The sequence below is a fragment of the Lissotriton helveticus genome, chromosome 2_1 (genome assembly GCF_964261635.1).
Source record: "Lissotriton helveticus chromosome 2_1, aLisHel1.1, whole genome shotgun sequence".
NCBI classification, from domain to species: Eukaryota; Metazoa; Chordata; class Amphibia; order Caudata; family Salamandridae; genus Lissotriton; species Lissotriton helveticus.
Genome location: NC_136059.1, coordinates 1,186,332,957 through 1,186,345,964, shown reverse-complemented (window position 1 = coordinate 1,186,345,964; position 13,008 = coordinate 1,186,332,957). Strand labels below are relative to the sequence as shown.

At 45.9% G+C, this 13,008-nt stretch overlaps 1 protein-coding gene across 1 annotated transcript in view; it reads left to right on the top strand.

The window, feature by feature from the left end:
• The window catches only part of LOC144818538 (alcohol dehydrogenase 1-like), a 346,247-nt gene that overhangs the window by 163,914 nt on the left and 169,325 nt on the right, over nt 1-13,008 (top strand). The gene's annotated exons all lie outside the window — the stretch shown is intronic.

Sequence of the window (13,008 nt, the reverse complement as noted above, 5' to 3'; positions counted from 1 at the left end):
AAGAATCTCGCTCACCCCTAGTGTGTACGTGAAAAAATAGGGACATTTATACCGCTGCTATCTGTGGTGCACCAGTATCTTGCATGTGTGAGGTAGTCTTGTTCTATTTACACCAGCACTTGTGTGCATGAGAGAAGCTTGCACTGCAGCTGACTGTGCTTTCTCTGTTATCTGTAGGAGTCTGGTTTGCACGACCGCTGCTTTCCTTGTATTTGTTCTGTGTATGAGTGTAGGGCTTACCTCAGTGCTGCCTGTGTTGTATGTTCTTTGTGTCTGAGGCAGTCTTGCACAACTGCACCCCTCTAATATTTATTGTCTCACTATGGGTATTTGTGCTTGCATATGTTTGTGTCTGTGTGTGAAGGGTGCATCCAGTAAGGTAATGTTTCCCCAAACACAGTTCCGAATTGTATACATAGGCCCCCTAGTAGAAAAAGCAGAGGGCATATTTGATTCTGTTTTTAGGGACAGCTTTTGATAGGAATCTTGATCTTGAGTGGGCATCTTCAGTCTCTCACCTCTGATCCCCTCCCATCTCCACCACACTTCACATGTGAAAACTGATTCACCTCCATTCCTCAAATAATGGTTCCCCACTTCTCGTGATTGTATACATAGTCGAGAAGAGTGCACCCCAAACATACTGTTCCCATACACAGGAACTCATTAGAAGGAACATTGGATACACTCAAACCATATTTCATCATGTATACCTAATCAATTCTCGTATTCCATACCTTTAACAGATGCAACTCTTTAACAGCATGGGGTTACTAGTATATTTGTATAGGCCAAGGCATGTTAAAAGTTCTTGTGTACCTTGTTATTCCATCAGGCATAATGTTGGAACTCCATATTTCAACATCCCTCCTGCAATCAGTCTGTGTGTTTAACCCCACCACAAATAGCAGCATCGAACATACCTTCCTTATGCATAGGTCAGACTGTGCTTGGCTACTGTTTTGTTAAAAAGGACAGTGAGCAATATATCTGCACAAATTATAAGATGTACAATGTCTCCTCTCCTTTTTAAAGATGGACAATTAGAAAGCTTCAGATTATTAACCTCTCCCTTTCTCCTGCCTGTTAACATGACTCTTAAAAAACATGATACTCAAGAACTTGGGGGTATATTTACAGGGGGATAGTTCCACAAGAATGTCACTTTTAGCGACGTTCTGGTCACGCTATGACCTTCTCCATATTTAAAATGCCCCTTTACACGCATTCTGCAGCAGACATACAATTTAGAAATCGCCATTATTGATTGCTTATATGCAAGAAGGGACACTTTCTTACACATAAGCAATCATTACCTGCAACGCAGGCACCTTTGCACTATGGCACAAGGGTGTTTGCATTGGCGCTAGGCAGCTGACTTTAGCGCCAGCGCTAGGGAAAACACAAGAGTGCGCCGTATTGTTGTAAATATGGCGCAACCCGGCATTTTAGATATGTCGGAGTGTGGCACTGCTAAATTTGGTTAGAGAATGGAGAGGGGCCCCTTATAAACCCAACGGGAATAGGGCACTTGCACAGTAGAGAAGGAAAAAATCCCTTTGGATAAATTTCTGTTAAAGTTAATAAACACAAATTCACACATCAACTGGTTGCATCCTTTCAACTTTCTCACCTTCCACACCTGAAGATTGAATCATATGTACCTGGGAGTCCACTATAAAGATTACAAATTCACGTGTGTTTATTATATGCATAAAACACAATTTCATCACAATGAATAGCCTGACAAATAGTGAATTAAAAGTTCTCAGAATATAAAGAACACAGTACATTAAAAGAGATTTTTGCCACCCTAACTAAAAAATATATAGAGAGAGTAAGAAAGCCAGACAAGTATAATGTGTCTTGACAATTAACACATCCACCTTCAACAACATCAAGAGCATGGAAATGTACAGGTCAAAATTTGCAATTTTAACCAATGCCAGAATTTAAGTAGTGGATGGACATTGTTGAGTTTATTTGGCAAGATACATAGTTGCCTCGACAGTAAGAGCTTGGAATTTACCTTTCTTTCCTTTTCGAGGCAAAGTTCAATGTGATGAAATTGTGTTTTATGCGAATAATAAACACATGTGAATTTGTAATCTTTATAGTGGACTCCCAGGTACATATGGTTCAATCTTCAGGTGTGGAAGGTGAGAAAGTTGAAAGGATGCAACCAGTTGATATTTGAATTTGAGTTTATTAACTTTAACTGAAATTTACCCAAAGGGATTTTTTCCTTCTCTACTGCTAAATTTGGCGCAGTACAGCGCTCCGACATTTCATCGTAAATTTGCCCCATAGTGTGTTAGTTTGTAAAATATGAATGACTTTTTAGAAAATGCGCAGGCCTGTTTTCTAGGCCTTATACTTCCCTCACAGACTTTCAGTGCAACACATGGCTTTATAGCCCATGCTAACATAAAGCAAGGTTTGTGTTGTATATAACATTAAAAAAAAGGTAAACATTCATCCCACACTCCATTGGACTTCCAGCTGCACCATCTTTTACAGGCATACTTCAAAAGCAAATCTTATGCAAAACTGTTCAATGGATATAAACAATGTGCTCAAATAGAAGAGGAGGGGTAGGTAGGTGGTTTTGTGAGGATTGGGGTTAAGTGGATAGTTTCAAAGATTGAATGTGGTCACAAAATAAATAGTTGACATCACATAGGCATGTTTTTTCGCCACATAAACAGCATTTGGAAACCTAGCCCATATACTAAAACACAGTAACAATAAATTGTTGTTCGTGGGTAGGTAAACAACAATTTATTGTTACTGTGTTTTATATCTATTGAGCAGTTTTGCATAAGATATGCTTGGCTTGGGAAAGGCGCCTGCATGCGCGCTGTGCTTGGCATTCATTGAAGCGTGCTGCGCTTGATATTATCATTTTAAAACGCTCGTTTGTTAAATTGTTTAATTTTCTTTGGTGAGCCTTGTTTTTAACTGTACAATTATCCTGCCCACACACTTGCATTTTAAAGAGTGCCCCCACCGCGCTTAGCGCGGAGCCTACCGTCTTTTTGGCAGCTTCCTCGTGGCGCCTGGTCGCCATCTTGGGGTGGTCTCTGCCTCCTTCCGCCTTTAGTCTGAGCGCTCTAGCGCTTCCTGCAGCACAGGTGAGCTGCTACTTAAGGCGAGCTCTCCCACTGTTCTTTCTTGGGAAAGGCGCCTGCATGCGCGCTGTGCTTGGGATTCATTTAAGCGTGCTGCGCTTGATATTATCATTTTAAAACGCTTGTTTGTTAAATTGTTTAATTTTCTTTGGTGAGCCTTGTTTTTAACTGTACAATTATCCTGCCCACACACTTGCATTTTAAGGAGTGCCCCCACCGCGCTTAGCGCGGAGCCTACCGTCTTTTTGGCAGCTTCCTCGTGGCGCCTGGTCGCCATCTTGGGGTGGTCTCTGCCTCCTTCCGCCTTTAGTCTGAGCGCTCTAGCGCTTCCTGCAGCACAGGTGAGCTGCTACTTAAGGCGAGCTCTCCCACTGTTCTTTCTTGGGAAAGGCGCCTGCATGCGCGCTGTGCTTGGCATTCATTTAAGCGTGCTGCGCTTGATATTATCATTTTAAAACGCTCGTTTGTTAAATTGTTTAATTTTCTTTGGTGAGCCTTGTTTTTAACTGTACAATTATCCTGCCCACACACTTGCATTTTAAAGAGTGCCCCCACCGCGCTTAGCGCGGAGCCTACCGTCTTTTTGGCAGCTTCCTCGTGGCGCCTGGTCGCCATCTTGGGGTGGTCTCTGCCTCCTTCCGCCTTTAGTCTGAGCGCTCTAGCGCTTCCTGCAGCACAGGTGAGCTGCTACTTAAGGCGAGCTCTCCCACTGTTCTTTCTTGGGAAAGGCGCCTGCATGCGCGCTGTGCTTGGCATTCATTTAAGCGTGCTGCGCTTGATATTATCATTTTAAAACGCTCGTTTGTTAAATTGTTTAATTTTCTTTGGTGAGCCTTGTTTTTAACTGTACAATTATCCTGCCCACACACTTGCATTTTAAAGAGTGCCCCCACCGCGCTTAGCGCGGAGCCTACCGTCTTTTTGGCAGCTTCCTCGTGGCGCCTGGTCGCCATCTTGGGGTGGTCTCTGCCTCCTTCCGCCTTTAGTCTGAGCGCTCTAGCGCTTCCTGCAGCACAGGTGAGCTGCTACTTAATGCTCACTCTGGTCGCGCAACGGTGACGCGCAGCGGTCGCGCCTGACACGCGCCGGAGTCGAGCCAGAGTCTGCCCGTCTGCGCCCGTCCGCGCAAGGACGCGCGGGACGCTGGGGGATTTACTTTGTGGAATCGATGTACGCTTTCATCCTTTGATTTGTTAGGATGATTGTTTATTGCAGTGCCTCGCTTCGAGCCATTAGGGATTCTCTCCCACGATGCTCGGCCGCATCATACCACCCGCTATGTGGCCCGTGTCAGTGTGTTTGTAATGGGTGGTCGCTTGACCAGCCTGTAGGTATTCGCGAGCCTGCCTCCTCTCCTGCTCTACGAGCTCGTCCCGGTGTCTCTCCTGCACCTGGTCGCCTGGGATCTGGTCTACGATTCTTAAATCTTAATACCAGATCTCTAGCAAAGCACCACTTATCCGTGGCAGACCTTATCCTGGATAAGACACCAGATCTGCTGGCTTTAACTGAAACCTGGCTACAAGACACTGATGACGCTATAGTCAACCTTGCTTGTCCCCCGGGTTACCTATGTTTTAGATCTAATCGCCACTCGAGAGGTGGAGGTATTGCCTTATTCATTAAATCGGATTATACATGTACCTGGACGGTCTTGCAGATTGCTGGTTGCGAGAGTGCGCTGTTTAAAGTTACCGTCAGCCCCCAGTTCTCGCTGTCGGGAATGGTTGTCTATCGCCCCCCAGGCAGCGATGTAGCTTTTAGAGGTGCTTTTCCGGAGGCTGTGAGCCTATTGGCTAGTGGTTGCGCTAATTTTTCGATCTTAGGCGACCTCAACCTCCACCTCGATAGGTTGGAGTCTCTGGCCATTAGTGTTTTTTTGGCCGACTTAGAGGCTCTGCAGCTGATCCAGCTTGTCACCCAGCCCACACATGTGGCTGGCCACATCCTCGACCCGTTTTTTACAACTCTCCTGGATGTCCAGATCGTGGCGGTTGATCCTGTGGTATGGTCTGACCACTACTTGGTGTCTGCTTGGCTTCCTCTTCCTGCCAATCCTATTATTCCACCTTCTTTGCGGATACCTCGGCGCCACTGGAATAAACTTAGGCTGGAGGACCTTCACTGCATCATGGGTGCTGAGCCTCTGGGTCCTTTGCTGAATGTCACCTCGGGCTATGACCGGTTCTGTAACTGGATTACCAGGGCGCTTGATGCCCTGGTACCTATCATCTCCAGTAAGTCCAGACCTCGGCAGGCCAGCCCCTGGTATGACAGTGCGCTGCGTGCCATGAAGTCCTCTTGTAGACGGGCAGAAAGGGAGTGGCGCAAGACGTATGACGCCGATAGGAAATCCGCCTACCAGGCCTTAGTTAAGCTCTACCATCGAGCTATATGTAGGGCCCGGGCGGCGTTTTACGCAGCAGAATTTCGTAACAGCCTCAACCCCACAAAAACCATCTTTAAAACCATAAAAGATCTGATGGCAAAGAGGGTTCCTCCGCAGTTGGACAGTTCCACCTCCCACTGCGAAGTACTAGCCACTTTCTTTCTGGACAAAGTTAAAAAAATCTACCAGGCGTTTCCGAGCCCACTACCACCTGTGATTCCCTGGAGTGGCTCTAGTAATTATCCATCGCTGCATTCCCTCCCAACTCTTTCTAATGAGGAGTTTGCGAAGTGGGCCTTGCGAGTCAAATCTGGCTCGCCTGCAGACCCGGTAAGATCGGCCCTTTTCAGGGATGCTGCCTTTCAGGGACGCACAATAGTGTGTTCTCTGATTAACCTCTCCCTGACTTCTGGCCTTGTCCCTGCCAAGTGGAAGCAAGCGGTAGTTTCCCCGATCCTGAAAAAACCATCTTTGGATCCGTTGAAACCAGAAAACTACCGCCCTATATCTTTGCTCCCTTGGCCGGCCAAGGTCATGGAGGCCCATGTAAATCTGGCCCTCACAGAGCATATGACCCAAGTTAATGTCCTGGATCCCGTGCAGAATGGGTTCCGTGCTGGTCACAGCACCGAGACGGCCCTTCTGGCAATGGTTGAGCACTTGCGGATTGTATTGGATGCAGGTCAAACGGCAGCGCTTATTTTATTAGACCTGAGCGCTGCCTTTGACACTGTTTCCCATCGCATCCTTTTACACCGCTTGCAGGACATTGGCCTTGGTGGTTCAGCTCTGCAGTGGTTCCGCTCCTTCCTTAGTGATCGCTCCTTCTGCGTTGCCACCCCTCCCTTTCAGTCCAAATTCCATCCGCTGGACCTGGGGGTGCCTCAGGGCTCCTCGCTGAGTCCCACGCTTTTTAATCTGTACGTGCAGCCGCTGGCTGAAGTCGCCAGGCAATGGGGCCTAACCATGGTTTCCTATGCCGACGACACTCAGCTGGCGGTTACGATCAGCGGGGATGCCAAGAAGGATGCCCTCAGGTTCCGCAGTGGACTGAGAGAGGTGGCCAGCTGGATGAATAACAACTGTCTCCAGCTGAACGCATCAAAAACGGAGGTGATGATCGTTGGAAGGGATGCGGACCTCTGGGGAGATGGATGGTGGCCTCCTGAGCTGGGAATAGCCCCAGCCCCTGTCCTGGAACTCAGGAATTTGGGAGTATGGCTTGACCACACGTTAAGCTTTGTGACCCACACGAAGAGAGTGGCGGCCTGCTGTTTTGGAGTATTACGCGGGCTAAGACCCCTGCTCAAATTCTTCGATGCTCCTACAAGACAGCTGGTCATTCAAGCGATGATTATTTCTCGCCTGGACTATGCTAGTTCACTCCTTTTAGGAGTGAACCAAGCTGAGATACTCCGTTTACAGCGAGTCCAGAATGCTGCGGCTAGGGCGGTGGTCGGCTTGCCCCGGACTTGCCCTACCTCTAACACTCTGCGGTCCTTACATTGGCTCCCGATGAATAAGCGAATCCAATTTAAAGCCCTCAGCCTGGTTTTTAAAATCCTTCGTGAGTCGGCACCTTTGCTACTTAATAATTTGATCTCTCCCTATGTGCCAACTCGCTCACTTCGCTCCCTTGGACAATCCTTGGTGGTTGTTCCTCGGTTCAGACTCAGCCGGATGGGAGGACGCTCCTTCCGAGTGAAAGCTGCAGTTCTCTGGAATGCGCTCCCCCTGGAAATCCGTCTTTTGGATGATCTAATATCCTTCCGTAGGGCCTTGAAAACTTTTCTGTTTTAAACCTCCCCTGTTTTAAGTGCTCTGCTTTTGCTGCTGGTTTTAGTGTTGTGTTGTGTCCGCCTTTCCCTGCGCCAGGACGCTCCTTTGCTGGAGCATCTGTGCGCATTAAAAATGTTACATAACATAACATAACATAACATGTGAATAAATAACATCTCTCATGAATTAAATGTGTAATTGTTTTACTTAAAACAGTACAAAGAATTAATTGTGTTTTCTATACATGAACATACTGGGACCCTTTTTCCTGTAACATTGAATACCCAGGTCCCAGTACTTTTGGGCCTACCCTTCTATGTAATAGCCATAAAATGTTAGCAGAAGTAAGTCAACAACATTTTTATCATCTGTAGAGACTCATAAAACAATCTAATGCAAGTTGTCGAATATCTCACCAACTCCCAGAAAAACGTAAAATGTATGTGCACTTATGACAAACAGCAGATCTCATGTTGAGATCTAATGATCAGACATGACTATAATAGGCTTTACAACCCACTGTACCATAAGCTCACAGGAATTTCCATCCTCGTTCTCCGAAGGACAACCTATCCTACAGGCAGTTTTTCAGACTATGATAGTATAAAATTGATTACTTCAAAGCCATTTTACGTCAAAGAAGCACACGAATACAGAACAAGTTACTGAACAGTGGTTATAGTGAAGACAGTACTAAAAAGAGCCTGGTACCACCCTGGGCAGAATTTACTGTAACTGAAAAGCAAGAACAGTGATAAATTGTTTTTTATCACCACTTTCAGTCCCCTCACCAATAAGGTGACATCATCAATAAAGAAGCATTGGCTTATTCTTATGTTAATGCGCCTTTAAAGCACCCATATTTGCCTTTGAATAAAAAAGGTGAAACATACTGAGCCATATTGCCCACTCAGCACAACTCTCTCCATTAAGCGGGGTTTAAAACCTATTGAAGGTCACTACAGCTGTGGAAAAAGTGTTGTTTTCCCAATTCACAACTAATACTAAATACTTCGTACTTGATAATATGAACATGGAATTGTAGTATTTTTCCAACTGTCTTACAGAAAATGTGATGTGTATTTGGTGCCCATGTCCATGAATCTACATAGGTCAAACAACCCAACATGTGAAGATGATTATAGGACAACAGAGTAGCAGGATCAAGTAGCGAGTAATAAATTCCCCATTTGCTTCAAACTACTTGGGGAAATATCATACAGGAAATTAGATCATAAGGCGGGCAATATATTTACTTAACACGTAGGAGGGGAGAGGGCCAAACAATTACACTCTACCACCCCGAGCCCCCATAGTTTCTCAAGTACACACACAAAGGAGGTGGCGAGCAAAAGACAAAACTTATAACAAAACAGACAAACTCATCTGTTTGAAAAAACTGCCCTCACTCACATACTGAAGTATGTGACATGCTTCATCATAGAACCTGCTTACAATATGCCCTGGTGTAGCCACACACAGGGCGGAGCATATGGGAGGGGAAAAATAATACATTCCACACAACACAACGTACGACCATGAAACTCAACATATAAAATAACGTAACATGTAATGTGATAAAGCAGTGCCAATCACCAAGTGGCTCAAAAAATTGCAGTGCGATGAAAAAAAGTGCAGTTAATGGAAAGTGGTTTAAAACTAGTTTAAGGGTACCAACCAAAACATGTTTTATTATTCTCAGGTTCCCCCACCAGGATTAAAATTAAAAAGGTTGGTTAATGTCTTGGGGAGATAATGAGGTATCTCAAGACTTCCATTCTGGTACTGCTGTGGTCAACATGTTTCGACCGACTTACTGTGCCTCGAGAGGTCACCCCGGTCTTCTTCAGGACTAATGTCGCTTCCAGTACCACTTCTGGCCCCACCGTAATTTGGTTACTGTGCCTCGTAGTCCGAGCCGTTCTACCTAGATCCTGGCTCCTCTTGTTACGTGTGGAGAATGTTCCCAATAGTCAGGGAGAACATTAACTAATAAAGGATAAAAAAGAGACAGCAAAGATATACTAGACTCCCATGTAATCTCTTCTCATCCCCATATTTCAGAAAACATCTATTTGAGTTCCCTGTATGGTCAGCGAGGTGAAGGTGCACCCTCTTTCCCTTCTATTCCAGGTCTGAGATTGATCCCTCAGGTCTCGAAGTCCAATACACTCGTTAAGTAGTAATGCCAATATCTCCATAGAACGCCGCATGTGTCCATGCCCACCATAAATCACCTTATTTCTCCCAAATCACACACATCCCAGTTGCATCGTTTATAAAATCAGGCGTAAACATCTGTGCCTGCAACAGTACTCACCGAGTTTATATGATATATAAACTCGAAATGGTGTCCGGCAGGAGGGTGTCCCAGGAACACAACCTGTATCGCATTGATAGAAAAGAGAGGATGTAATAGTGAGCTCCCGTTTCCACAATGTCGGACTGGTTGTCTAGTCCGCACAGGTAGCAACAGACCAAACCAATCATGCCCATAAGTGCATTGCCCCATTGCCTGTGACACCCCTCCACCCTATACCAGCTCCTTACTATTCCGAAGGCTTGCCCTGCCAAATCGGCCTGCTGTCCGAAACACCGTGAAGACAGCGGCCGGGCAGTATTCCCGATCTTAAAAAGGCCTGTTCACTTCCTGCTTTGCGCTCCCTGACGTCCCACGTGATCGGTCGACCCGGGGCGTCATAACGCACTGGAAGAAGTGGAAGTCAGAATTATGGGAAATGTAGTTTCGCGGAATTACCGACAGAAAACATACAGTTCCGCTAGGTGAGAGGGCAATAGATTAGAAACGGAACAGTGTGCACCAAATAGAAGGTACTAAGATTCGCTCTTGTATTTAAGTTTAAGTGATGGGAAATCTAGTTCCGCTCATTGGCCAATGGGGAGCTTGTCATTCCGCTCTCACGGAGGACACTAGTTCCTAAAGGCCAGGTAGTATAACAAAATAAAGATATACAGATTGGCACAAGATGGAAAAAAGGACGAGTGCACTGAATGAAGACACCCTAAGTCATTCTAATCTTTAGCATTAAAAGGAGCAGAACATTTTTATTTATAATAAGGGAACTATGAGTGGTTCTGGTAATCAGACTCCGCTGTTGATCACTCCTAGCTTCTTAATGACTGCCACGGTATGTCATCGTTTAACCCAACTAGGTGACTTCTTAAACGGTAGACCCATTTTTGTTCCCGCAATAGCAGGGTTCTCTGGTCAACCATGTGATGTCTCCCTAGAGGTACTCTCACTATTACAGTCCATTTGAGATCTTCTATACTGTGTCCCTGTTTTAGGAAGTGTGCTGTGAGTTTGGTGTTAGTTTTACCGCACCTAATGGTGCTACGATGTTCTGTAATTCTTGACCGCACCTTCCTGCTCGTCATCCCTACGTACATTTTTTTACAGGGGCAAGTGATCAGATAAATTACACCCTGGGAATTGCAATTAGTGTGGGATCTTTGTTCCCAGGGTGTTTGGAGTCCGAGATCAATTGACTGGGTGTTACACGTCAAGTGACATACGCTACATGAGCCACATCGCGTGTGGCCCATCATTCTGGGCAAGCCTGCCACAGAGGTAGTGTACCTCATGCCCGTTAGGTCCCTAGGTCTTGTGTGTATAAGAAGATCTTTGAGGTTCTGACCCCGCTTGAAGGAAAAGAGAGGTATCTCTATACTCAAGCCCCCGGAATTCAATATTTTCCAGTTTCTCAGTACTAGTCGTCTAACCTGTTGTGACCCTGTGTTAAAGGTGGACACAAACACTGGTTTATGAGGTTGGGGTCTAATGGTTTTAAAAAGTAGGCAGTCCCGATTTGAGTTATAAGCCCTTTTTCTGGCTCTCTTGATGACCCTAGGAGGGAATCCTCTCTGTTGTAATTTCTGCGTCAAGGTATCAGATTCCACAATAAAATCAGCTCTATCTGAACAGTTTCAACGTATTCGAAAGAACTGCCCCACCGGCAAATTTTCCCGTAGGGACCGAGGGTGGAAACTTTCAAATGCCAACAAGGCATTTTTGTCAGTTGGTTTGTGGAATACCTTGGTTTTCAGAGCACCCTCACTTGGTTCAATCACTAGGTCCAGAAGGGGAGGCTGGATTTAGTAACAGTCGAGGTGAAGTGGAGGAACAGATTCTGATCATTTAACCATTCTAAAAAACATTCGACTGATGTTCTGTCGCCTCTCCAAATCACCAGAACATCGTCAATGTAACGTCGCCACATCCGCAGATGTGAGGCCCAAGGTCCATTCATGTCGAGAACCGTTAAGTTTTCAAAGGCTCCCACATATAACCCAGCCAAACTAGGGGCAAACACGCTACCCATTGATGTACCATGGGTTTGGAGGTATATTGCACCCTCAAATTCCCCCAAAATTTTTGTGAGAGCTATCTCAGCTAAATGTAGGATAAAGGCTTGTGGAGTTTCGTAAGACCTTTCACCCTCAAAAAGCAGCGATTCCAACACTCTGAGAGTTTCCAATTGGCGGATATTGGTATATAGGGCCTCTATATCAAGCCCTATAAGAAACCCTATAAGAAACTCAATATCTGGATCAAACGGGACGTCCTTCAAAAGATTTAGAATGTCCAAAGTGTCCCTCAGATAAGTTGGTAACTTCTGGACCATGGGTTTTAGAAGAAAATCGCAGAATTGCGAGAGAGGCTCAAGCAGGGACCCCATCCCGGGGACGATAGGTCTTCCGGGAGGGGGTCTCACTGCTTTATGGATTTTAGGCAGGACATAGAAGTAAGGGGTCCTAGGTTGTTTGTTTATTAAAAACTCTGCTTCATGTCCCGTAATTCAATCGTTGGTTTTTGCCTCTTCCACCATAGTTGCGATTTCCCTCGTAATCAGGTCAGTAGGGTCCTCCTTCAATCTCCGATAGGTCCTCGGGTCGGACAAAAGGCGGATACACTCCAATCCGTAAGCTTCTAGATCCCGAATCACCGTGGCACCGCCTTTATCTGCCGGTTCTAAAATAATTTCTTTGTTATCCGCCAGTTCCTTGAGTGCCTGTCTCTCACAATTGGAGAGATTCGAAAAATGGTGCTGTTGTGATTTCCAAATCATGGACCACTGCCTGCTCAAAAGCAGCTATCTGTGGAGGGAGTACTGCCAACTGTGGGGTGAAGGTAGACTTGGGACGAAAAGGCGTGTCCCCTTTAGGTCCCTCATGATATTCCTGATCCGCAAAAAAGACCCTCAGTCTCACATTACAGAACAAATTGGCCAAATCCTGTCGGAGTTTGAAAAGATCAGGATGATTGGTTGGAACAAATCCCAACCCCTTGTTAAGAACCCGTTCTTGTAGTGGGGACAGGGGGTAGGAGGATAGATTGGCTACTAGGGAGGTCCATGGCTCGTGCTCGGCAGGCTGCCCTGTGCCATGCTCCTGGTCACGCGTTGTGTAAATTCTGAGTCCTGGTCGTCCCATGTTACTCGCGCTTGGCCCTTCTGTTTGCCACGACCCTTGCTCCGGCCCCTCCCTAAAAAAAGCCCTTGGAAATTCTGGAACTGTGTATTTTGAAATTCTGGATTTTGGAAACTTTGCTTCTCAAATTGTTGATGTTGGTAATGTCCAGTTGGGGGGTAGCCCATCATCGGCCAGTTGTAGGCCTGATTGGAATATTGTTGGAAGGGTTGCTGAAAGAATGCTGGTCTGGGACCGCGCCAGAACCCTCGTCCTCTA